Below are 26,142 nucleotides of genomic sequence, written 5' to 3' on the forward strand. Positions count from 1 at the left end.
AGAAGAGTTAACTGTACTAACTTTGTATACTTTTATGTTAATGAAACGCTGGCGGTCGCTGTCCATGGTAGCCAGCATTAACCTGACCCAGTTATAGAAATCGTGCAGTTTTTAGGACATGACTGATTACAGGTTGAAGTTGTTCCTCACCGACCTCTGAGGCTTTCATCTCTCTTTACCACCCTCCCCTAGAGCTCTACTCCTGTAGATGGCAGTTGCAAATCAAATATTTACGCTTAATTTGACGAGTCGTCTGACGGGTTCCTGCCAGATCGCTGTAAAGTAAACCATCATTTTAGAGTCGCAAATGAAGAGAATGGTATGAAGAGAACCGCAGTCATGTAACTGTATTCTTCAGTAGCGACGGGATCGTTTTTGGGTTATTCTCAAATAAATTATTTATCTATGAATATACTGTCAAAGCAAGCCACCGTTGAGCTAGATATAGTTTTGCTTTGCACAGGCATGTTTATGGTTATTCATCCACTTCTATTAAATGACTGATGAATGGTGGAGAGAAAATGTATTCCTCTTTTTGAGTTACTGAATACTGTATGTGGCCTGTTTTTCCATCCAACGAATGACTCAATTTAGAAATAGAATGGGATATCATATTTTGAATAGATAGCGGGTAATTATGCATTTTATACAATATATTCCAGTTAGTTCTAAAATAAACTTTAAGGTTCATGATTTTAGCTCCCAGGGAATACATACTGATAAAATGTATTCCTTTATGTCTTTAATGAACTGTGTATCTTAAGCATTTGGACATATCTATCTATCTAGCTATCTATATCTATCTAGGCTATCTATCTATCTATCTATCTATCTATCTGTCTATCTGGCTGTCCTGTCTTTATTATAAAAACTTTCAAAACAGGCTCATATTTAATAACTTTCATATTTAAAAGGGCAGAAAATGACAATTCTGTCATCATTTTTACTGGTTCAGTGTTCCATCAACTTTACAGTCATTTCCATTAACCCTAAAACACAATGCAGTGAAGTGCAAAATTCAAAATGCAGGTAAAACACCAATAAAGTGAATGTACAACCAGTGTACCCTTTACCTCATTGCAGTGTACAATGGAGAGGGGAAAAAAAAGGGTACCCTGAATGGTAACATCTAAATTGATTTGTTTTATTCAAGTCGATTTTTTTTTTTTTTTTTTTTTTTTTGTAATATTGTTAAGCCAACTTTATACCAACAAAATTAATGTTTAAGGTTTAAATCAAGTAAAAACAGCTATGTAAGGTAACAATTGCAGGTTAAAACCAGTGAATGATTTAACATCATGAAGTCCATCGTTGCAAGTAAATGGTTAAAATGCACGTATAGTGACAATTATTAGCGAATCTCTTCAGACAATACAGTATGTTGGCGATTAACCTATATTATCACAGCCTTTTGCTTTATTAAACATCCTGTGCGTCACTCCCTCTTCCACGCAGATCTTTCTGCAGAAGCCCTTCCAGTTCTTGGAAGGAGAGAAAGGTGCTGTGATTTTTTTTTTTTTTTTCCGTGGTCGTACGTCGTTTTCTAATAAATTGCGAACTTAATGCTTAATTTATTCTCTCGTAGCTGGCTACGGACTATATAAACATCATGGGTGACGGCAAATGCGAGTTAATATCCGGGCACAGTTTCGCATTGGCAAAAACATCGACCGCTGGAGCACTGAAACTTTAGAGAGAAACTGTGGTTTGAACTGAGAATCGGCTAACGTCTGGAGACTCCACAGAGCTTCATTCAGAACATGTGAACTCACCCTCGTGGATGTTTAACGGGATTCTTTAAGGATCGAGATCATCTCGTCCGCTCCTCTCGCGCAGAAGCTCGTCTGAATCAACGTCACGCGTCTATCAATGTCGTGTGCTTTTTAATTTTTTAATTTTATTTTTTTATTTTATTTTTGTCGCGCTCAGTGTCTTTTTTTTTTTTTTTTTTTTTGAAATACTCAAAGGATTTAATCGGACATAAACATTTCCAGTTGCATGAGGACCAACATCGTTCTTTCTTAACTAACAGCGGAAAGGTAGGTCTGACCATCAGTATGTTCAGCATTCATGACGCCTTTTAATGCTTACAACCGTATTTATATCATAAAATGGTGCTCTTCAAGTTGTTAATGAGCAGGCTAATTCAAAGCAATAATGAATGCAGCAATGTCACCATCAGGTTAAAATGCAACGCTACATTCGCAGTGCTGGAAGAAAACTTAATGCCGTTTACATAGAATTCGTAAGCAACTGAACGATTATAATTCATCTGAGCGACTTATTTCCATTAACGATTCTTTTAATTGCCTGCCTTTGAGGAATAATTATTTTCTGTGCTTATTGCAGTCTGTTGCCAAATTATGATGTTTTCAGCTTTAAACTTAGTACAAATCACAGTAATTTTAGTAAAGGTACGTTTACGTCTTTTTATAGGTACAATAAATACAATCCAATAACTCTATTAAAAAATGCGTCCTATGAATGGCAATTCAAACAGTAACCGTTTTGGTTCATTTCAAATTATAAAAGACTTGTTCAAATTATTTTTGATTCACTCAAAAGAACCGACTCATAAGAATCGTTCGTTCAGGAATCTGACTGCACTGGGTGCTCTGTTTTTGACTCACTAAAGAGAACCGGCTCTTAACAGTCACTTATGTTTTTGATTCAGTGGAAAGAACCGGCTCATAAGATCCATTGCTTCAGGAATCGGCTACACTGCCCGCTAAAGATTTAGTTTTCATATTTACTGTCATATCGAGAAGAGTTAACTGTACTAACTTTGTATACTTTTTATGTTAATGAACGCTGGCGGTCGCTGTCCATGGTAGCCAGCATTAACCTGACCCAGTATAGAAATCGTGCAGTTTTTAGGACATGACTGATACAGGTGAAGTTGTTCCTCACAGACCTCTGAGGCTTTCATCTTCTTTACCACCCTCCCCTAGAGCTCTACTCCTGTAGATGGCAGTGCAAATCAAATATTTACGCTTAATTTGACGAGTCGTCGTGACGGGTTCCTGCCAGATCGCTTGTAAAGTAAACCATCATTTTAGAGTCGCAAAATGAAGAGAATGGTATGAAGAGAACCGCAGTCATGTAACTGTATTCTTCAGTAGCGACGGGATCGTTTTGGGTAATTCTCAAATAAATTATTTATCTATGAAATACTGTCAAAGCAAGCCACCGTTGAGCTAGATATAGTTTTGCTTTGCACAGGCATGTTTATGGTTATTCATCCACTTCTATTAAATGACTGATGAATGGTGGAGAGAAAATGTATTCCTCTTTTTGAGTTACTGAATACTGTATGTGGCCTGTTTTTCCATCCAACGAATGACTCAATTTAGAAATAGAATGGGATAGATATTTTGAATAGATAGCGGGTAATTATGCATATTTATACAATATATTCCAGTAGTTCTAAAATAAACTTTAAGGTCATGATTTTAGCTCCCAGGGAATACATACTGATAAAATGTATTCCTTTATGTCTTTAATGAACTGTGTATCTTAAGCATTTGGACATATCTATCTATCTATCTATCTATCGATCTATCCATCTATCCACGTCTATCTATCTATCTATCTATCTATCTATCTATCTATCTATCTATCTGTCTATCTGTCTGTCTGTCTGTATTATAAAACTTTCAAAACAGGCTCATATTTAATAACTTTCATATTTAAAAGGGCAGAAAATGACAATTCTGTCATCATTTACTCACAAAACACAAAACAAGTATTCTTATTTTTAAAAAATATACTTATAATTTTATAATCAATTTCTAAATCACTAAATATCTTCTACATCATATAAATTCATCTACCTGTATACAGTTCACCCTTCACCTTTTCGTTTGTCTGTGTTTGGTGCACCAGTGCTTTGTTAATGTGGTTGTGGTTCTGACCCCAATGCCCTCCTCACTTGAGGTTTCAGAGATCAAAGCCTGAGCAGGAGACAGCTCCTCCTCCACTTTTGACTAATAATGTCTGAGAGCACTTGTTTCATGCACAACATCATCAGAAAAATGATCCCAGATTGAACAGCTGGGCTACCTAAATACCTAATACTACTAGTCAAAGGGTCAGCCCTTCTGGATGCCACTGTGTCCCATTTGCCTTGTGCTTTACAAATCAAACTTTGTTCTTGAGACATTAAAAAACACTGAGTTTTTTCATCAGGACATCTATGTGTTGGTTACTAGTAGACTAATAAATTCCAGTTAGATACAGGTATGCATGTATTTGAGAAACACACATCTGCTGACTAAAAAGAGCAAATCTATATCACTGTGAGTAGAAAATAATTAATAATGACCATGGTCGGTAATTAAATGCACTAATTCACGCTCCCGAACTTGCTGAAATGGATGTCAAAATTCAGAGGTTGTGATTATACAGTGATAAAAGGTGAATGGTGCTTGTCATCCCAGCCTCTGTATTAGGAGATGCTCTTGCAAAGCTGGATGTCTGTGTAGTGAGTTGCCCAAAGGCAAAGCACACTAATCTAAACAGAAGCTTGTTTGTCTTGGAAAGGGTCACTGCTTCTCATCTCAGTTAAGCAACAATTACATTCCCCGTCCAGAGCACAGTATGCTGATTACAGCACAGCTGTTTCATACAGAGACACTTGTGCTTGTTCCTGTGTCCTAAAGGGGTAGTTCGCCAAAACATGGAAATTATGTCATCATTTACTCACCCTCATGTTGTTCCAAACCTGTACAGTTTCAGGAGAAGATTTTTTTAGGAATGTTGGTAACCAGACAGTTTCTGGTAGCCATTAGCCATGTTTCCATTTACCAATTTTTATGCACATTTTGGGATGGAAACACAGAATCACATAAATTCTAAAAATGCGCATAAAAAAACTTAATTGAGGCAGATACGTTTCTTATCCAATAAGAAAGCATGCACATAAACTATGATGGAAATACATTTACCTAATAAATTCCTCATGAAATGTTAAAAAAAAAAAAGTAATTTGACTGCCTTAATCGACGGCATAACTGGAATAACCAGTGGACCAATCTCTCACATCACAGCATCTGAAATGTTGTTTTGGTCATTTTGAAATGCCTGAGCCAAAGTCTGACATCCAAGTGGTTTGGTATGATTACCAACAGCAGGCATCTGCTTCTGAAGGCAAGATAACATGACTGTGTATATTGCATTTGGTCTGTGCACTTTGAGGTACAAGTAATTTAATGTATACGAAATTTAGACCGATTCTGGCTTCACCTACTGCAGTAAATTACCTTTTTCTTAGTGATATTTGGCACCTGTTTTTCAGGAATGATTTTGATCTCTTCATCTCTCTTCTGGATGGAAATAGTGCTTAATTTGCAAAATGTTTTATTGTTTTAAGTTAATTTTGCAACTTTGGATGGAAACATAGCTATTCACTTCCATTGTTTGAAGAAAAAAAAACTATTATGGAAGTCAATGGCTATCAACAGTTCCTGTTTGGTTACCAACATTCTTCAAAATATCTTCTTTTAGAAGAAGAAAGAAACTCATATAGGTTTGGAACAACTTGAAGATGAGTAAATGATTGAATTTTCAATTTTGGGTGAACTATTGCTTCAATGCACACACATCTCTTTCCAGTCTTTAAGAAGACCTTAACAGAAGACTTGCGAGGGACATGGTAGGCGAACGTGTTTCTTAGAGACAAGGCTGGAGTGTGAATTTCATCTTTCCGGTCTCTCTTTCTCTCATAGTGGCATGAAAGTGTCCTGCCCACTCACCATGGCTGACTAATAGTGAGTGGCTGCCAGTCTGTTGGACAGGTTGTGGCCAGTCACTGAAAGATTTAATAGCTCATATTCCTTTTCGCTGAGCCTGCCCACACAGCACATGTTATAGAGCTCTTATCAGCACGACTGCTGGTAAATACAAGCAAGACGAAAACAAATGACCACGGATGACGCATGGATGCGTGAAGGAATATGTGTGGTGTCATGTAGTTTGACTATTGTCCTTTCAACCGTTTTTGAGACGTGGTTAAGGAGTAAGTTCAGAAAGCACGCAAGCGATATTTAACATGGTCATCACGATTGATTTCTTCCCAGAACTGAGCCATTTCTAGCTTTCTGTTTTGCTTTGGCTGCTGTTTCCCATGGTCCACTGGGAGCCAGTTGTGCAGGTACTTTGGTGGGTAAATGGAGTGCAGTGGGCACAAAAAGGTTGACAGGTTTAGTTGTGACATTCATAAAATTGTAGTTTCTGAGTGAGTCTAATGGGACTTCCCACTTCATCTGTCCTTTTATAAAGCTTAAAAAAAAAACATCACAATAAATTCGACTTTGGCGAATACCACATTGATTATGATGATGATGATTTTTATTATTATTATTGATGTTTACTGTAATGTTCAAATATAATAATAATAATAATAATAGTAATAATAATATTGGAACTATGCAGTAAACATAATAATAATAATAATAATAATAATAATAATAATAATAATAATAATACAACTATTATTATTATTGATTTTATACTGTATACTTCAAATATTATTGATAATTGATGCAGCATAATAAAATTATTATTATTATTACTGATGTTTACTGTATGCTTCAAATATAATGGATAATTGATACATAATAATAATAATAATAATAATAAATAATAATACGTTTTGGAATGATTCTAATTTATTCATTTATTTATTTATTGAAGGGGAAAAAAAACCTTTATTTAATATCACAGTATTTTAATTGTAATCATTTTATTTATTTTATTTTTTTTGGGTGGTGAAATACCATTATCAATAGATTAAGTGCATATACACAGATTATTATTATCTATATTATAATTATTATTATTATTGAAAGTATGCATTTACTGTTATTTATATTAACATTTAAGTCCATTTTATTTTAATATTCCTAGAAATTAACAGAGAGAAATCTAATTAAAAAGTGTTGTATATTTTATAGAGTGTAACATAAACCTCCATCTCTCTTTATGTCTGTGAAAGTGTCTCCTTTAGGCACACTAATGCCGCTGTTTCTTCCAGTAAGCGGTTTAAATGAGATGACCGCCATCTATTTGCTGACAGATTTTTGGGTCCTTCACTATGAGGATGACATGGAGGCCAGCTGGAGCTCATTACAAGTTGCAGACAGGCTGGATAAACTCCTCGATTGCCTGTGGGAATCTTGTGCTCTCCAAGGATGGAGGGAATTTACATCTTTGTGCACTGTAATTGGTGTCGTGTCTCATTATAGTGGCTGTGCTGTTTGGATTTTTCATTGAGTTTCATTTACTATCCCTCCATAGGCTCAAGAACATTACAGGCGCATTAGTGTAGACACACATGGTCCTCCTCCGTTACTCCTGGCATGAAACATAGCAATTAGCACATTACTAAGTTCACCATCAGCAGGATTGAATGAGGTGAGAGCAGTGCCCCCACTGAGCTCTGACTGAATTATGTAACATTACTCTGATGACATTAGGCAGCAGTGAGCAAACTGAACAGAAAAGCCGCATTTGAGGCTCTTCAGTTGAAATAGACACTAATGTTGAATGCTGCATTTATACAGTTTAGATTTTTCTCACTTTGAAAATGAATAGCACACCTCTAATCAACAGAGGCATGCAGAACATGATTTCAGGTCTCATTTGTGCACAACGCATGCGTGATTAGCATCATGCAATAAATTATTAATTATTATTAGTGTGTTCAAACAAATAACGAAGCCTTCGTGAAAGTTTGAGCAATAGGAAAAGTGATGGTTGACTTGGCAAACAGAGCTAATTACTGTATTTATCAAGTGAGATGAAAAAGAACAGTTTTGGTTCCTGGGAGGGAAAACGAGTGAAAATGTTTTGCTAAAGTGATTATTGAGTTCCTGCCTAAATTATTAATTATATCCATCTGTACTGACATTTCAGCAGCGGTGTGGAGATCTGAAGAAAGATTTATTGAAAACATAATTTCTCCTTTGCAGTTACGCAGAAACATGCAATTTCTAGCAACCCTACATGACTGTTTAAGCACTGACTAGAACGTCCACTGAATACATAATTTGACTGCAGTTTTCTTATAAAGAAAGCTGTTTGCTTGAGTTATAATGTTTATAGTTATAGTTTACACTATGTAATGTAAAAGTGTTGATTAGAATATCTGCTGTATTAGAAAAGTCATTTATTTGTCCAGATTAACATCGAAAATGCTACAGAAATTTACATAACACATCATATCCAATTTTCTACTTTATATTTATCTGTATTTTACTTGGTTTTGCTACATATTTTCACACCTTTAAGAGAAAATGTATTCAAATTGCCAACTGACAAACACAAAAGATTCAAAATAGATTCAAAATCTATTAAAATGGATTATAAAACCAATATATGTCAAATAAATGCTATATATAAAATATAGAAATATAAATAAAAAATATATATAAAATTATACACTGCTATAGACACTGTATATACAGTGGTGTGAAAAAGTGTTGGCCCCTTCCTGGTTTCTTTTTTTTTGCATGTTTGTCACACTTTAATGTTTCAGATCATCAAACAAATTTAAATATTAGTAAAAGATAACACAAGTGAACACATGCAGTTTTTAAATGAAGGTTTTTATTATTAAGGGAAAACAAAACCCAAAACTACATGGCCGTGTGTGAAAAAGTGTTTGCCCCCTAAACCTAATAACTGGTTGGGTAGGGCTGTGCGAAAAATCGAATACGATTTTCATGCGCATCTCATCAGTAAAGACGCTCCTGTAATTAGTAGTATATCGTACATCTCCAGCATGTGCATTAAGATCAGGGTTACCAGGTTTTCACAAACAAATCCTGCCCAATTGCTTCTCAAAACTAGTCCAAAAACTAGCCCAATCACGTTTCCCGGAGGTTCCCCGATAAAAATTGCATCCCGGGTTTAAAATATACGTTTTTTGGCAGGGTTGCATTGGTAAAATTCACATTTTAGGGGCTAAATATCACGTTATTGGTATTGGGGGTCAGTTCAACCCGCGGATATGAAAAACAACCGCAGACTTGGCAACACTGGTTCAGGTGGAGCGGGCATTTACTACACAGAGCCGTAGTCCACCGACAAGCTACACAAAATCACTTTCAAAAATCAACAAAGAATCGCCTGCGATTTTACAATCGATTTTGTGTAGATTGTCAGTGAATTACGGCTCTGTGGTGTAAATGCCAACCAGTGTTGCCAAGTCTGCGGTTGTTTTTCATGTTCATGTTCACGGGTTGAAGCGACCCCAAATACCAATAATGTGATATTTAGCCCCTAAAATGTGAATATTACCAAGGGAACCCCGCCAAAAAACATGTATTTTTATCACCCGGAACCAAACGTGATTGGACTAGTTTTGAGAAGCAACTGGGCAGGTTTTGTTTTGAAAAACTGGCAATCCTGATCTGAACACACGTGCTGGAGATATGCTACTAATCACACGTTTGTGATAACTTGCAATGAGTCTGTTACAGCGCTGTGGAAAAAACAGCCCTATGGTTGGGCCACCCTTAGCAGCAAAAACTGCAATCAAGCGTTTGTGATAACTTGCAATGAGTCTGTTACAGCGCTGTGGAGGAATTTTGGTCCACTCATCTATGCAGAATTGTTGTAATTCAGCCACATTGGAGGGCTTTCGAGCATGAACCGCCTTTTTAAAGGTCATGCCACAGCATCCTCAATAGGATTCAGGTCAGGACTTTGACTAGGCCACTCCAAAGTCTTAATTTTGTTTTTCTTCAGCCATTCAGAGGTGGACTTGCTGGTGTGTTTTGGATCATTGTCCTGTTGCAGAACCCAAGTTTCGCTTCAGCTTGAGGTCACGAACAGATGGCCGGACATTCTCCTTCAGGATTTTTTGGTAAACAGCAGAATTCATGGTTCCATTTATCACAGCAAGTCTTCCAGGTCCTGAAGCAGCAAAACAGCCCCATCACACTACCACCACCATATTTTACTGTTGGTATGATGTTCTTTTTCTGAAATGCGATGTTACTTTTACGCCAGACGTAATGGGGGACACACCTTCCAAAAAGTTCAACTTTTGTCTCGTCAGTCCACAGAGTATTTTTTCCCAAAAGTCTTGGGGATCATCAAGATGTTTTCTGGCAAAACTGAGACAAGCCTTTATGTTCTTTTTGCTCAGCAGTGGTTTTGGAACTCTGCCATGCAGATCATTTTTGCCCAGTCTCTTTTCTATGGTGGAGTCATGAACACTGACCTTAACTGAGGCAAGTGAGGCCTGCAGTTCTTTGGATGTGGTTGTGGGGTCTTTTGTGACCTCTTGGATGAGTTGTCGCTGTGCTCTTGGGGTATTTTTGGTCTTCTGGCCACTCCTGGGAAGGTTCTCCACTGTTCCATGTTTTTGCCATTTGTAAATAATGGCTCTCACTGTGGTTCGCTGGAGTCCCAAAGCTTTAGAAATGGCTCTATAACTTTTTCCAGACTGATAGATCTCAATTCTCATTTGTTTCTGAATTTCTTTGGATCTCGGCATGATGTCTAGCTTTTGAGGATCTTTTGGTCTACTTCACTTTGTCAGGCAGGTCCTATTTAAGAGATTTCTTGATTGTGAACAGGTGTGGCAGTAATCAGGCCTGGGTGTGTCTAGAGAAATTTAAACTCAGGAGTGATAAATCACAGTTTTAACAGGGGGGCAAAACACTTCTTCACACAGGGCCATGTAGTTTTAGATTTTGTTTTCCCTTAATAATAAAAACTTCATTTAAAAACTGCATGTTGTGTTTACTTGTTATCTATGACTAATATTTAAATTGGTTTGATGATCTAAAACATTAAAGTGTGACAAACATGCAAAAAAATAAGAAATCCGGAAAGAGGCAAACACTTTTCCACACTACTGCAGCAGCTTGTCTTTCAGAAAATATATTGTAAAAATATGTATGCTTGAATATACACTATTAGTCAAAAGTTTGGGATCAGTTAGAATTGTAATGTTTTTTTTTAAAGAAGTCTCTTATGCTCATCAAGGCTGCATTTATTTGATCAAAAATAAAGAAAATAAAACCGTAATCTTGCTAAATGTTATTATCATATAAAATAATGGTTTCTATTTCAATATCCTTTAAAATATTATTTCTATGATGCAAAGCTGAATTTCCATCAGCCATTAAAAAAAAAAAAAAAAAGCTCTTCTTTTTAACCTTTTATTCATCAAAGAAAAAAAACTATCACAGCAGCACAACAGTTTCCAGCACTGATAATAAATCAGCATAATAGAATGATTTCTGAAGGATCATGTGACACTGAAGACTGGAGTAATGATGCTGAAAATTCAGCTTTGCATTTACAGGAATAAATTAGATTTTAATGTATATTAAAATAGAAAAATGTTATTTAACATCATAATAATATTTCACAATATTATTTTTTTCCTGTATTTTTTATCAAATAAATGCAGCCTTGATGAACATAAGAAACCCCTGTAAAAAAAACATTAAAAAACATTCTGATCCCAAACTTTTGACCCGTAGTGTATATGTGTGTGTGTGTGTGTATATATATATATATATATATATATATATATATATTATATATATATATATATATGTGTGTGTGTGTATATATATATATATATATATATTAAGTATTACCACATTTAAATCGTGTGTGTGTGTGTGTGTATTCCTTTACACACATACACAGACACAAACCACCAGACTTATCAAAAAAATGTTAAAACCTTATAAAATCTCTGAATGTTCATTTAAATATTACCACATTTAAATCGTATACTTGAGATTAAACTCATATTTGCTTCCATGTGTTTGTGGGAACATTGCATGTGGTGCTTGAGTGTGTGAGTTATTTGCTCTTCTAGGATGCTGACATTGAAGCTGGTCTTTGCTGCCAAAAGGAGAGTGACGGCTGAATGCAGTGTCCTGTGCTGTATCAGTGTTGTCCTCCAGCCTCAGCCTCAGTCCCCACCTCCGCCTGCTGTGTGTGTATCTGTGTGTTTGCAAGCTGTTGGACTGTGACCGTATTGAAGGGACATTGAGAAATCTTGACCTTTCTGCCTTGAATACCTGCATTCCGTCAAGCAGAATGGCTCTTAAAAGCAGGACCGGGCACCACGCTAGATTAAACGCACGGCTTGAGAGTAATGTTGCTGTGTGCACGTATACACGGGTCGTAGATCTTTTCATTGGACCACTGTCCAAGTTACTTCTCGTCTTCAGCCGCTACACCACTGCAGACATCACACACCCTGTCCTATGACACCTGTGCTATGAGTGGAATCTTAAACGCCACTATAATTTCATCATCACCTTATTCCTTTATTTTTTAATGAGCATTTCATTTTTAAATATAACTTTACAGGGGTCATTTAATGCATTTATAATAAGTCTACTAATAATGTTAGTCAAGGTTTTTAAACTTAAAAAAGCAAAATTTAGATCTGTGGGTTTTCAGTTGGATCTGTGGCCAGTTGCATAAAATACTTAATCTAGTCTAAAGGTAGTTATCCATTTTTTTTTTCTTCGACTGGTAAGCTTTCTCAAAGGAATGGAAAGTTTTAGAGAGAATTCCACATACAGTACTTACAGTGTATAAACTCTCTATCTTATGATGAATGTACAGACATAATTTCTCTCTAAATTAAAGCAACTAAGGGTGCAGGAATAGGTAATGAAGAATATTATCATGTAGCTTAGCTTTTTAGTGTCCCCTTTTTGTATAATGAGCACTAATGGGCTTAGACTAAGAGTACAGAGTTATCAGTCCAGTTAAGGAATGAGCTCAGAGTAGGAAATGTAATTATTTTAATTGTGTACTTTCTAACCTCCTTTCCTAAGCAAAAAGTCAAAGTAGCGAGCATTAATCTGTGCTCTTCCAGCTGCAGCCTACATGTGTTCCATTTCATTGTTTTACTTGCCCTTTATTCTCTTTTCTCCAACTTTCTCCTGTACTGCTTTCTGTATGATTTTTCTCTGAGGCTACGTATGTTTAGAATAGCAACTTTCATAGTGTTCCATACTATTTCTGAAGTGTGTACTGTGGATAGTAGTTGAATTTTCTGTTATTCCTGCCAAAATGTTTGTTATACAGTATATAACATATTGGTATCCTGCGATACTAAATTAACCTTCTTTTGCCAGTATGCAACTGTGATTTTTACATCATTTTTTTTTGACTCAACATCATTTAAATTGTCACAATATACTCAGCCTCATGTCCATGGGCCCATATGACTTTATTTAATTTTATGTGTGGGACCTAAAAGAAGATACTTTTAAGACTATTTTAATTTTTTTGTTCATGTAGTGAAAGTGAATGGGGTCCAAAGCAATATCGGACTTCCATTGGACAAAGAAATATCAAAATGGGTTGCAAATGCTGTGTTATTTTGACCCTAAAACATTCTTGCACAAAATTAGATTAAAAATATGCAATTATTTATTTTTATTTTTTTATTCTCTGAGATGACAATTATTACATTGATTATATATCAAAAAAAAAAAAAAAAAAATTGTTTGCAGCAGCTCTTTTTATGCATTGGCAAAGCTCATCTTTAGTGCTGGTCCTCTTTTGCCCTCTCTTTTGTTCTCATTTTTCTCACTGGTTCTCTTTCTCTTTGTTTTTGAAGATTTCAGTGTTTGCCCCTGACTTCAGCTGTACTCCTTTACTCCTGGGTTTTCTTGCTTTTGTCAGAAAGCAGTAGTTTAGCATTTTATTGAGTTGTAGAATTAAACATATCATTACCGGCTTCAGGACATAGTCGACTGTAGTTTAACAAAACTCTCTTTTGGGGCCTCAGTTAAGCCAGTGACCTGTAAGTCAATAGAACTGCTTTCCTGCCCAGAATCCAAAGCCACGGTCATTCCCAAGCAGCACCTCCAAAAGCTGTGTTTCTCTATTGACTCCACAGTTAACTGGCAAAAATCCTGACCTCCTATAAAAGGCCAAATGCCTGCAAGGTACGGTAATCATATACTGGCTGTACCTGGCTTTATTTCAGGGTAGGAATTTTGAGGCCATATTTATTCCCAGTCACCAAGCAACACAGAATCAGCCCTCAAAATAGAGCAATAGCAATATGTACTTGGCCTCACACAACCTCAGTTCATAAACCGCAGACTAAATATCCTTTTATATATAAGTGATCCCTAAATGAAGCAGGTTCTAGGAAAACTTGTAAATGTTTTCATTTTAGCTTTCAATGATGAAAAATGTCATTATTATTTTTTTAATAGCTTTTTAATTAAAAAAAAAAATAAATAAAATGTGCTACCATTCTACTTTTATAATAAAGTTGTTGGGGAAAGTTACTTTAAAAGTTAATGCATTGCAATAATGTGTTACTCCATAAAAAAAATAACTAATTGCTTAGCTTAGTTACTCTTTATGGAAAGTAATGCATTATGTTACTTTTGCATTACTTTTTGTCACCTGGGCTGGGCTTATTTTTAATAACAAAATCCCAAAAGTTATATTTTTGGCAACTGTAAAGGCGCTTTCACACCAAAAGTGAATTTAATAAACCTCAGGCTATGCCTCTGCCACTGCAGCTCAATCCCAATTCCTCTCAACTCAGTCAGTAAATGAGTAACTGGCATTAGACATTTTAAAAATTTACTATGATATTTCATTGTAAATTTTAAAGTAATGCATTACTTTACTAGTTACTTGAAAAAAGTGATGTGATTTCATAACTCAGCACCCCCGACACTACTTACTAACCCCAAACTTATTAAAGTTTTTGTAGTTTATATACATTTTTATTATAGAAATATAAAACATAATATTCTACAAATATATTACAAATTTAATCAGAAAATGTGATAAATATTTATCAATTAATCCATGCGCTACATGTTTGCAAGTTTACCTTTCACCCTTTTTTTTAAATTAAATTAACTTTAATTACAATAATCATAATGCTGAATGATATCCAGTATGACAGAAGGAACACATTTGGTGTTGATAAAGGGAGAGCTGAGTCTTATTGATGGGGCTGTGGTGGTACATAAGACATAAATAGAAAACATTGATCATGTAATGTCGAGTATGTAACTAGCTTTAGGACGTGTAAGTGCAAAACAGGACTGGAGGAAACCAAATCATCACCCAAGATAGATTCTGTTTCATGTAGATTAATACGTAATTCCTTAAAGGGATAGTCCACCAAAAAAATGAGCATTCTGCCATCATTTACTCGTACTCTGTGTGTTTTTTTTTTTTTTTTTTTTTTTTTTTTTTTTAGTAAATGAATATATGAAGGTGAACGAGATTTGAAAGCAAGACATGAATTTGGAACAATATAAGGGAGAGTAAATGATCAGAATTTACATTTTTATGTTACTGACACTTTAATTGTCTTTATTGAATTAAAGATGATTTAGGATAAATATTACCTGGTGTCCTTACTGTTTTTCTACAAAACAAATCATATGGGGAATAGGGGCATATGATTTTGTTCTGACTTTCTGGCTATGTTTGGAGGAATGGATTTTTTTATAGATCACAGATTTATTTGGCTTAATTTGCATGTGGTCTGTTCTATGACATTTTAGTTAGAGTAAATCAGGTGCAGCAGCAGCAAGTGGATCTGTACCTTATTAGCAGCATGACTCCACTCCTTTAATCGTGACCTCTGAACATCTCCATACCACTGTAATTTAAGCGCTAAAATCAAAGCAGCTTGATGTTAAATAACAACACATTCATCTAACAGATTATGGGGTCCAAGAACTTAAATGACTGCTTTACTCTGGGCTTTTCATACCTTTAAAAGGCAAACCCACCCCTGAAATGGGCTGCCATGGTTCTCTCGGCTTTCATAAACAAAATTAGCACCTTCTTTCACTGAATATGCCAAAAAAGCAGCACTGCTTCAATAAAAGCAGCCTGGATTTTTATTTGATAGATGAGCCTGTTGTTCGCGGGTTGTCATTACTGGTTAAACATGAGCTTACTGTATTCATTTCCCAACGTCAAAGTGACAAAAAGCTCGGCGCTCATTAAAGGGGTGGTTGACTTTTTTTTTTCTAAGCTTGATTGTGTTTATGGGGTGCAGTCTAACGTGTTAATGCTTCGTTTTTTAAAAAATGCATTATTTTTTCACATAATTAACCTTTATTCCACACCGATATGTCCCTTCTCTGACAAAAGGCTTGATTGTTTCCTGTTTTTATGAAGCCCTTCCCACAGAAATACGCGATGGGCTGAGATTGGTCAGCTGGCTCAGTGTGTTGTGATTCGTTAAACCGCCTCTAGAGCGTGTCTGAACATCCTGCCCCTCAAGCTCAGAATGTGCTCCGGTTGTATTGTAAACAATGAAGTCCTCTATATTGCGTATCAGTTGAGCCCTATTGAGCCGCAGAGAATATTAATGAAGAGGATTGCACAGAACCTGTGCAAGCACGGCTATTAATGATATGTTTGTTTGTTGTTGTCTCATACTTTTAGATACGCTGTTTGTAAATGCTAATGCTTCTGTTAGCTTTTAATATACAGTTTTATTCTGATTAAAGCTTTAATACAGCACAGCAACCATACGCGCTGCTTTAGAACATTGGTTTTGAAACTTGTGAATCCATTAGAATCGTTAGAAGACAGAATCGCGATTCATATATGAACAGATTTTTACGTGCACCCCTAGTTTTCTCTTCCTCTTCTCTAAAGCAGCACAACATGGCCTCGCCCCCTTTGTTGCATGTTCGCGGGGGTTTATCTGGGTTTGTGACGTAACGGACCTGGGAAAAGTCTTGTTGAAGTCCATTACCAGCCGTTTTTTGTAGGCATTAAACTGCCAGAATTTTAAAAGACGATATCTCTGTTTGCATTGAACTTTCAGTGCTGCAACTTTGCAGATATTGTTTATGCTCAAACAGCAACATTACACACTAACTAACGTTAAAAAAGTGAAATCGCAATCAACCACCCTTTTAAAGAATAAAAGAATCCTAAATAGTTTTCAGAATCCTCCATCGTTGTAAAATCACTGCTTTAGCCTCATCATACGACCACTTAAAAATGCTGTAATTTATGACCTCATTTTGACCGTCTTGTTGTTCAGCCAATATGTCAAAGCAGAGAACCAGAGGAATATTAACAAGACTTCTGTCTTTTTTTCCGTCCTGAATGTCAAGAACACAAACACTCTTAAAGCAGATAAGGGTTCTGTGAGAGTGCCAGGAAGTGGCGTGGTTGGATGACTGTGGGCTTGGCTTTATGTTGCCATTAGTATTCTGCATCTAAAGTCATCCTCATGTTTGTAGTGATATCATTCTGAGTGCTTTCTGTTCAACACTGACCCATAGTTTACTCGTCCTTGCAAAAATTACCCTGGAGGCTGACATAATGCACTGAGAAGCTTTCTAAACTCTCCCCTGCCAGTAGTCTTCATCAACACTACATCAGATTACTGACAAGTGGCCTTGTTTCTAAATTCACAAAGTGACAGCTTTATGATTTTGTGACATTCATTTTCTTTTTGACAAATGACAAACTGAAAGCATATATCTTGATGTGAGGCAAGAATCACCATCTAAAGGTGTTTTTACACAGGCGAGTTAGGCTCTGTCTATTCCACATTCTGTTAAAACATATAATAAATACTAAAAATATTTGACTATTAATCAAAATAATTGACTATTATCAAAAGGTGTCTCAGATTTTCTAGTTTCATAAGTAATTTGTAATTTCATATACTTTGGTAAAATGTTTATTTTATGCTGTTTTTATTTTTTATTATCACGTTTCAATAATATGAAATAACTCTAAATGTCATTTTAAAACAGTATGCTCACGAAAGCTGATCAAAAATACTGTAAAAACAGTAATATTGTGAAATATTTAAAATAACTGTTTTCTGTTTTATTATATAAATAAAATTGATCCCTGTGAGTTTTCAGCATTATTAGTCTTCCATGTTGCATGATCCTTCAGAAATCGTTCTAATAAGCTGATTTGCTGCTCAAGAAACATTTAGGCCTGTTATCATCAGTGTTGAGTTGTGCTGCTTAATAATTTTGTTGAAACCTTTTATACAGGATTTATTTTTTGTTCATTTATTTAAGGATTGTTTGACCAATATAAAGTTCTAAAGAACAGCATTTATTTGAAATATATAAATATTTTTGTGACATTAGAAATGTTTTTATTGACACTTTTGATCAATTTAATGCATCTTTGCTGAATAAAAGTATTAATTAAAACATAATTTCATCTCAAGCTGTAAGAATCTAATGCTCAGAGAGAGAAAAATATATTTGCGTTTGGTCATACAATTTGATAGTACCTTTCGAGTTGGTTCAGGTCATGAGATGGGTCCAATTTAATTGGAGTTATGTTTATCAATATATATAAAAAATAGTACTTAATACTACTTTTGGATAGGTAAAAATTATGATCTGTGAACATTTTTGTCACAGTATTTGAGTTAATTTTCCTTCCCCATCTATTATTGTGGTGTCTATTTCAGATAAATCTGCCTCTAAATGGCTTGCCAGCTGGACGGTTGTCAGTCAGGTAGTCCCTTCCTGTCTAAAAGAGCGCCTGAAGCAATGCCAACTCGATGCTTTTATCTATCTGTATGTATTTACTTATGCATATTTTGTGGCAATATCTGCATACACATGTGGCTGCGCTCACCAGCTGCACAACTGTTCGTTCCTTGACTGCGGAACACTACCTACGATAAACTACTCTGATGTTGTATTTGGCAGGTCCGCTCACTGTGTGAAACGTCTGGTCTATTGATTTATGACCTGAATGTAAACAGAGTGTCCTGTGGAGCGCTGCCCTCCCCGCGTGCAGCTGAGCAAAAGCAGCGATGTGTTCTGGAGGCTGCGTGAGTCAAGAGCACCTTGTGAGGTTCTCTCTAAAAATAAAGCACATTAAAACATCATCACCTTCTGGGCCAGATTGGTCACTGGCAGACAAAACTAATCAATAGAATATATGCACGAGACGTCAACCAAATCTCCCTAAATGTCGGCAGACATAGCGCCTTTCATGTCTGTGTGGAGGCTGAGGAGTGAACTCTTCATCGGTTCTGACTGAGCTCTTCAGGGGCACTGATGTTTGTTTGCTCTCTTCTCATCAGGAGGGATGCACGTCAAGTCACCTTTATTTATATAGCGCTTTTAACAATACAGATTGTGTCAAAACAGCTCTAAAGTATCAAAATAGGAAAATAGTGTGTCAAGGCAAAATTACAATGGTAAACACTCAATTTACTATTGTCCGTATGTGGCGGCTCTCCAGCGAGAGGGATCGTGGGTGCTGCCAGCACCCTGAGGGAAAGCAATGATTCACTCCCAGCTTTCTGCTGTGTCCAGACTTCTGAGGCACAGGTCTGGGTCCAGATGAATAGTAATATCCAGTGCTTGCTGAACATTGAACTAGCGGGGGATAGTTGCTACTCTTACCACATACGGCACACTCAAAAAAATTAATAGCATTAGGATTTTATGTAAAAATGTAAAAAAAAAATAATAATTTCAGCATCTCTACATGTATGGCAGCCATTTGATTCCAGTGTCTGTTGAATTCCAGCACAGGTACAACTGTTTCTGCATAATGAAGTACTGATAACTTAATCAACTAAAAAAAATAAAAAAAAAAGAGGAAAAGTATAAAAACCACTGCTGTGTTCGTCACTATCCTCTTGCAATAGGACCAGTTGGATGGCAAAATCAGTGCTAGTAGTAGCTCAAAAGTAATTGGAATCAAATACTACCTATTGACCATGACTAAAAAGTTATGAGTGAGGAAAAGAAAGGTTCAATTATGATTTTACTGGCAGAGGTATGCAATGAGCATCAGGTTGCTTCCATCCTTAAAATTTCAAAGACAGCGGTTCATAAGAACAAGGTCAAGCTGCAGTCATTGTGGACAACAAAGCTACAGAACGGCCGAGAGCAAAAATGACTCTTCACTGACCAACTCTTTCGAATGTCATTCAACAACAGTAGTAAAGTGCATAGTGAGGAAGGTCATCCTCTGATGAGTCCAATTTTCAGCTTTGCCCAACACCTGGTTGTCTAATGGTTAGATGGAAACCTGGAGAGGCCTACAAGCCACCCACTGTGAAATTTGGTGGAGGATCGGTGATGAGCTGTGGTCCTTCAGAAAGGCTGGAATCGGGCACATTGGTCTTTGTGAAGGGCGCATGAATCAAGCCATTTATAAGGTTGTCCTGGAATAAAACATGCTTCTTTCTTCTCTGGCAATGTTCCCCAACTCTGAGGATTGGTTTTTTTTTTTTTTTTTTTTTTTTTTTTTTTTTTTCTCCAGCAGCACAATGCTCCATGCCACACAGCCAGGTCATTCAAGGTATGGATGGAGGACCACCAGCCCAATCTCCAGACCTGAACCCCACTGAAAACCTCTGATGTGATCAAAAAGAAGATGGACAGTCACAAGCCATCAAACAATGGCCAGCTGCTTGAATTTTTGCACCAGGAGTGTCATAAAGTCGCCCAAAAGACTAGTGGAGAGCATGCAAAGACGCACGAAAGCTGTAATTCAGAATCAGGGTTATTCCACCAAATATTGATTTTTGAACTCCTAATGTTAAAACACTAGTAATGTGTTGCTTAAAAATGAATATGAACTTGTTGTCTTTGAATTATTTGAGGTCCGAAAATTATCTGCAATTTATTCTGCATTTATTCTACAATTCAATGCTCTAACTGACAATGTTTATTTGGAATTTGGGAAAAATGTTGTCAGTAGTTTATGGAATAAAACAAAAATGCTCATTTTACCCAAACATACTTGATAAACATAATTTTGCAGTGGTCTCCTAATTTTATTTATTTTTCTCCAAAACTGCTATATAGTGAGTTATAAATTATATACACTGGACTCCACAGGTTGTCCTCACTAATTCAATGCATTTAGTTATTGGCTAACAGGACAATACCATTTCTACACAGCAGTTTGGGGTTTAAAGTTGTATTGAAGGTCTCAGAAAGATGTCCTGCTAAACATAAGGGACAGTCAACACTACAGAGAATTTAATGGCTGTCATGCTCAATATTGAATAAAATAACCTTGTGTCAGCACCCTTGCCACTGCACAATATTAAGATTTAATTTGCACAAAATTGGTTTCACACCAAAAAATAATCTCATTAAGCATGCAAATAAATTACATTCAGACAGTCTTGCAATCTTTGTGTTGTTGACTTTCAACTTTGATATTTTTGAAGCATACGCAGAGGTCTAAGCACATGGGAGCACTTGTTTATTTTTTTCCCTCTCTTCATCAAAGTGTCAGATTACTGGTAGGCCTGGTTGATAGGAAGAGGAGTGTTCAGTCAATAACATGATTATTTTCTGTTGTTTGCGCTTGTGAAATCACTCAGAGTTCAGGCTCTTTATACGGTGTAGCTGGGTGTCTTTTTGTTTTGTTTTTTTGTTGGAGTTTTTTTTTTTTTTTTTGCACGTGTGTGCAAGCAAATGATAGTGGGAAAGGATTTGCATTTTTGAGCACAACTCTTGGCAGGTTAATCGAGGCAGATGCATGTGCGGGAATGAAATTGGGGGAAATTTTGTTAAGTGATTTGCACCAAAGGTTTCTGGGCTAATTTACCAGGATTGCATTTGTTGTTGGGTTGTAAGATTTAAGCAGCCTTTCTTAACCCTTAAGGGACAGAGAGATGGAAAGAGAGAGAGAGAGGAATAGAGAGAAAAGGTATTAAATGAACAGTCCAAAAATGAGAATTATCATTATAGTGGATAGTGTCTGTAAAGCTCAAAAGAGGACTAAAGCACCACAAAACGTGTCCATATGAGTCATGTGCAATGTTCCAAGACTTCTGAAATATATATATAAAAAAATGTTTGTGTAACAAACAGAGAAAGAGTTAGGTTATTTGCTGATAATCTTAAAGTTAAAGTCATTAACTAGATCAGAGAGTTGAAGCTGTGACTCAAATCTGTCTGATTCATGATTGAATAATCCGATTAAAAAATGAAATAAAATAAGATGCAATGAGTTTCTTTAAAAGTCTCCTTTTATATTCCACAACAAAGCAGAATTCAGCATTGGAATGAGAGTTAATAAATGCATAAAAAAAATAAAATACATAAATAAATAAAAACAGATTTTTATTTTTTAGATGATCTATTCAAGAAAGAGGGAGTGATCTAGAGAAGGGGAAAAATATCAATCCCAGTTGGATTGTGTGAATAAAACAATCATTAGCAGACTTGTTCGTTGTGCGATTGGATCAAGGCAGATTAATGCAGTGATAGCAGCAGAGGCTGGTTATTAATACATTTCTTTTTGCTGAATAGAAGAGTAAAGATTTGTGGCATTACACATGCCAATGTGTGACAGCGGTAGAGCTTTACAACCCCAGCGGCTCCAAAACAAACAGTCCGACACAGCAAAAACAAGTAAACAAGCTGAGCTGCTGCCTCACTCCTTCTAATCAGACAAGCGAGAAGTTCCGTTTTGATTTCCCATCATGTCCCTTTAAATGCCTTCTTTGCAGGGGTGCTGATTGCAGCTAAGAGGCTTCACTTTAAACACTCATTTGGTCCAGACTGCTCATCATTTGCAGTGATCACAGTGAGCTCAAACCTCTGACCACCACCACCTAACTCAAGTTGGGTTTTGTTTCTGAAGGGACTGCGCCCCGAATCTACCTATATGCGTCTATGTTCGCGTGAATCATTTGTGATCCAGTATAAGGTTTTTAATGAATCTTTGCAAATAGCCTTTCCTAACAATGTGCTAATTAGCAAGTTTCATGATGAATGCAGCTAAAGTAAACAGTTCCTCAGAGAGCGGCTTGGAAGAGAGGGGCAGGGTCAGCAGAGCTCATTAACATTTAAAGGAAAATGCTACAAAATGGCTTGCTCTGAAAAGAGCTGTTTTTGACAGGGTAAAAAAATTGTTTTTTTACACTACCATTGAGAAATTTTAAACAAATTATTAAAGGCCCTAAAGAATAATAAACTTGTGAAAAATGGGCATCTGATGACCCCATTAAAACTCACTCTATATTTGGAATTGAACACATGCACATGCATGAAATCATCTTTTACAAGAAAGTGACTTTGACTTTTTTTTTTTTTTTTTTTTTTTTTTTAAAGGAATGTAAATAAAGTGAACCTTTTTAGTCTTCTTTTTTTTCCTACATCCATATTCTACATCCCTAATCCTACCCAAGACCAAAACTTAACAACTACCTTACTAATTATTAACAAGCAGCAAATAAGCAGTTTTAAGTGACAAAAGTTGTGGTTAATGGTTTGTTGATGGTGAGAATTGGACCTTAAAATAAAGTGTGACCAAACATGAATAAATGAATGAATTAAAACAATGTAAAAATATATATAATATTTCTTTTTAAATGATGAATACAAAGTTCCAGAAAGAACAGCATTTGTGTGAATTTATTTTTTGTAACAGTAAAAGTATTTGTTACTGACGAAATGCACGACAATCACATGCGATTTATCATGCATCCCTTGTTTGTTGATCACAAAGTACAAAGTACTGTAGATGAGGAAAACTAGGATGCTGGGTGTATTCAGAGCGCCGCCATTACTGTCTAGAGTACGTGGAATGGTGCGCTGTCATTGGTTGTTACTGTTTATAGTGCGTGAAATGGTGCACTGTGATTGGTTGTTACTGTTTATAGTGCGTGAAATGGTGCACTGTGATTGATTGAGCGAATATATCGCATTCTGCAAAGAAAGCAGTCTGGCATTTGTCGCGGTTAGGAAAAAAAGAGAGAAAACATGACCTAGAGACTCTGCGAATATAGCATTTTGCGTAAAATTAAAAATTTACTTTTCAGTACTGACCAGATACAATATTGATTTTGGCGGAAACTCAATGTAAAAAAAAAAAAAAAGGCGTATCACATTTTGGAACCAAATTCTTCATTTGTTTTAACTTTTGATCAATTTAATGTATTTGTTAAATCAAAGTATTAAAAAATAAACATACTGACCCCAGATTTTTTAGATTTTTAACTTTGTGACAACACACTATCAGGCTAATTTGTGTTAAGTTGGGTAGGTTTTGCTCCTCAGGAATCAGAATATTTAAGGACTAAAGAAAGTTGGTCATATCAGTTTTTTTTTTGTCTTCTCAGTAGGACAGGAGTGGCTGATTTGTAGACAAGTTTTGTCACTGATCTTCAAAGACTCAAGATGGTACCGATGATTTCTAATGGAAGGTTTTCTTCTCTATATCCTTTTAAGTTTTAATTTAAGACAGTTTCTCATTTGCATCGACTGCAAAGTTTGATTTGCTGGGGAATTTCACAGGGAGTAACAGTGAAGTGGCAGGACTTCAGAGAACATGTGAGGATGGGGCTGAGAGAAGACATCAAACTCACATATTACCTCAATTCTACACTTTCAGGGGTCACCCCCCAAGGGACAAATTTAAAATCTGAACGTAGAATTGAGAGAAAGAGTGATAAGTGAGATCATACTCTTGACATGGCTTCCTCGGCTGTGATGTAGAGTATCAGATTAAAATGGTCCGTGTGGCATGTTTAATGTGCTGTTCTGATAAGCTGTATGGGAATGGCAGCATGGTTGATGAAGCAGAGAGGAAGTGCACTGCAATTTGTTCTGCCCTGTGTTTTCGTTATTTAGTTCAGAGTAAGGCTAAAACATGATTTAACATGTATCAATCTCAAATGGACTAATTACACATTCATGTAGGTATTAATATTAATAGTAAGTTGCAAGAAATTGCAGTTAAAGTTCTTTAGCAATATAACATTGTGTGCATTTGCAGTACTGAAGTACTGAAAATTTAGAAATATATTACATTTGTAAATTTGTATCTAATTTTTATAATGTGTCATGTAGATATCACACTGTTTAAAAGTTACAGTAAAAACAGTAATATTGTGAGATATACTGTGTATATATATATATATATTATATATATATATGATATATATATATACTATATATATATATATATATATATATTATATATGACTGTTTTCCATTTTAATACATTTGAAAATTTATTTGAAGATAAATAAATACAGATGACTCCAAACTTTTAAATGGTCATGTATAAAATAACAATTAATACTAAACATTGATTATTATATTTGAATAGATAATAATGAACAAACAAATTATATATAATGTTTATTATTATATAATTTGTATACAGTAGATACATTGACCTTTATAAAATATGACACAGCACATAACAGTTTTTTTATGACCGCATTAAAAAAACTATTATATTTTTCCCAAACCCAAATTTCTTATTATCCCCCCAAAAATTCCTTTTTTTTTCTGTTTTAATTTTTTTAGACACTGTCTTAAAGATTAAATTAAGTTTTTTTAATCAAAATGAATGTCTAATGAATTGAAATCATGAAACTTACACAATATGTTTAATATGTTAAATATTTTATTTTTATTTCCCCCCCCCCCATTACTTTTCTGGATTCCATTTTAAAGGGGAGGTCTAATGCTATTTCATGCATTCTGATTTATTTACATTTATAAAGATTTGGATTATCATGCTAAACATGACCAAAAAAAAAAAAAAAAAAAGAAAGAAAGAAAGAAAAGGTGCCACTACTTCAAGGTTCGTATAAGTTTTGGGAACAGAGTATGGCCCTGTTTGACGTCATAAATGACGGAATTCCTTGTACAGTATAGGTACTTTTTCCAGTAGAGTGCGTGCACACGGCAAACAGAGTGAGAGCAAGAGCAGCCCATCAGCGTGCTTCATTTGGGTCATGGAAGTTGTCGGCAGCGCGGCACTTGACATTGTTTTTAAACCACGGAATCAATAGTGTCACCAAAGAAGTGTGTTTTTGGTTGTGAGGGAAAGATAACCCCCAAATCATCTCTAATTAATCAATTTTATTAAAAATGATTTATTATTATTTTACTATTTATTTATTTTATTAATATTATTATCATTATTATTATTATTTTTTTTTTTCAGAATTACTTTGTTGTGCATTTACATTTTTCTATCACTGTTTCTTCAAGTTAAACCAAGCTTTTATGTTGATGGGTTGCTCTGAAGACCTGTAAGTTTTTGTTTTTTATATGATATTTTCTTATGGAATGACTCTCAGAGCAGTTTTAGAGATTCTTTATGTGTTCATGTACTCATATATTGAGGCGCAGAGGCTGAAAACACTGTGAG

The 26,142-nt window shown here is 35.5% G+C and overlaps 1 protein-coding gene across 1 annotated transcript in view; it reads left to right on the forward strand.

Moving 5' to 3' along the window:
* The first annotated feature begins 1,289 nt into the window (after positions 1 to 1,289).
* LOC122146588 (neuroligin-1-like) overlaps positions 1,290 to 26,142 on the forward strand; it is a 233,748-nt gene continuing 208,895 nt past the window's right edge. The window contains exon 1 of the mRNA XM_042766169.1: positions 1,290 to 2,039. The gene's annotated coding sequence lies outside the window, so the exon portion shown is untranslated. The remainder of the gene's footprint in view (positions 2,040 to 26,142) is intronic.

This window comes from Cyprinus carpio, chromosome A11 (assembly GCF_018340385.1).
Source record: "Cyprinus carpio isolate SPL01 chromosome A11, ASM1834038v1, whole genome shotgun sequence".
NCBI classification, from domain to species: Eukaryota; Metazoa; Chordata; class Actinopteri; order Cypriniformes; family Cyprinidae; genus Cyprinus; species Cyprinus carpio.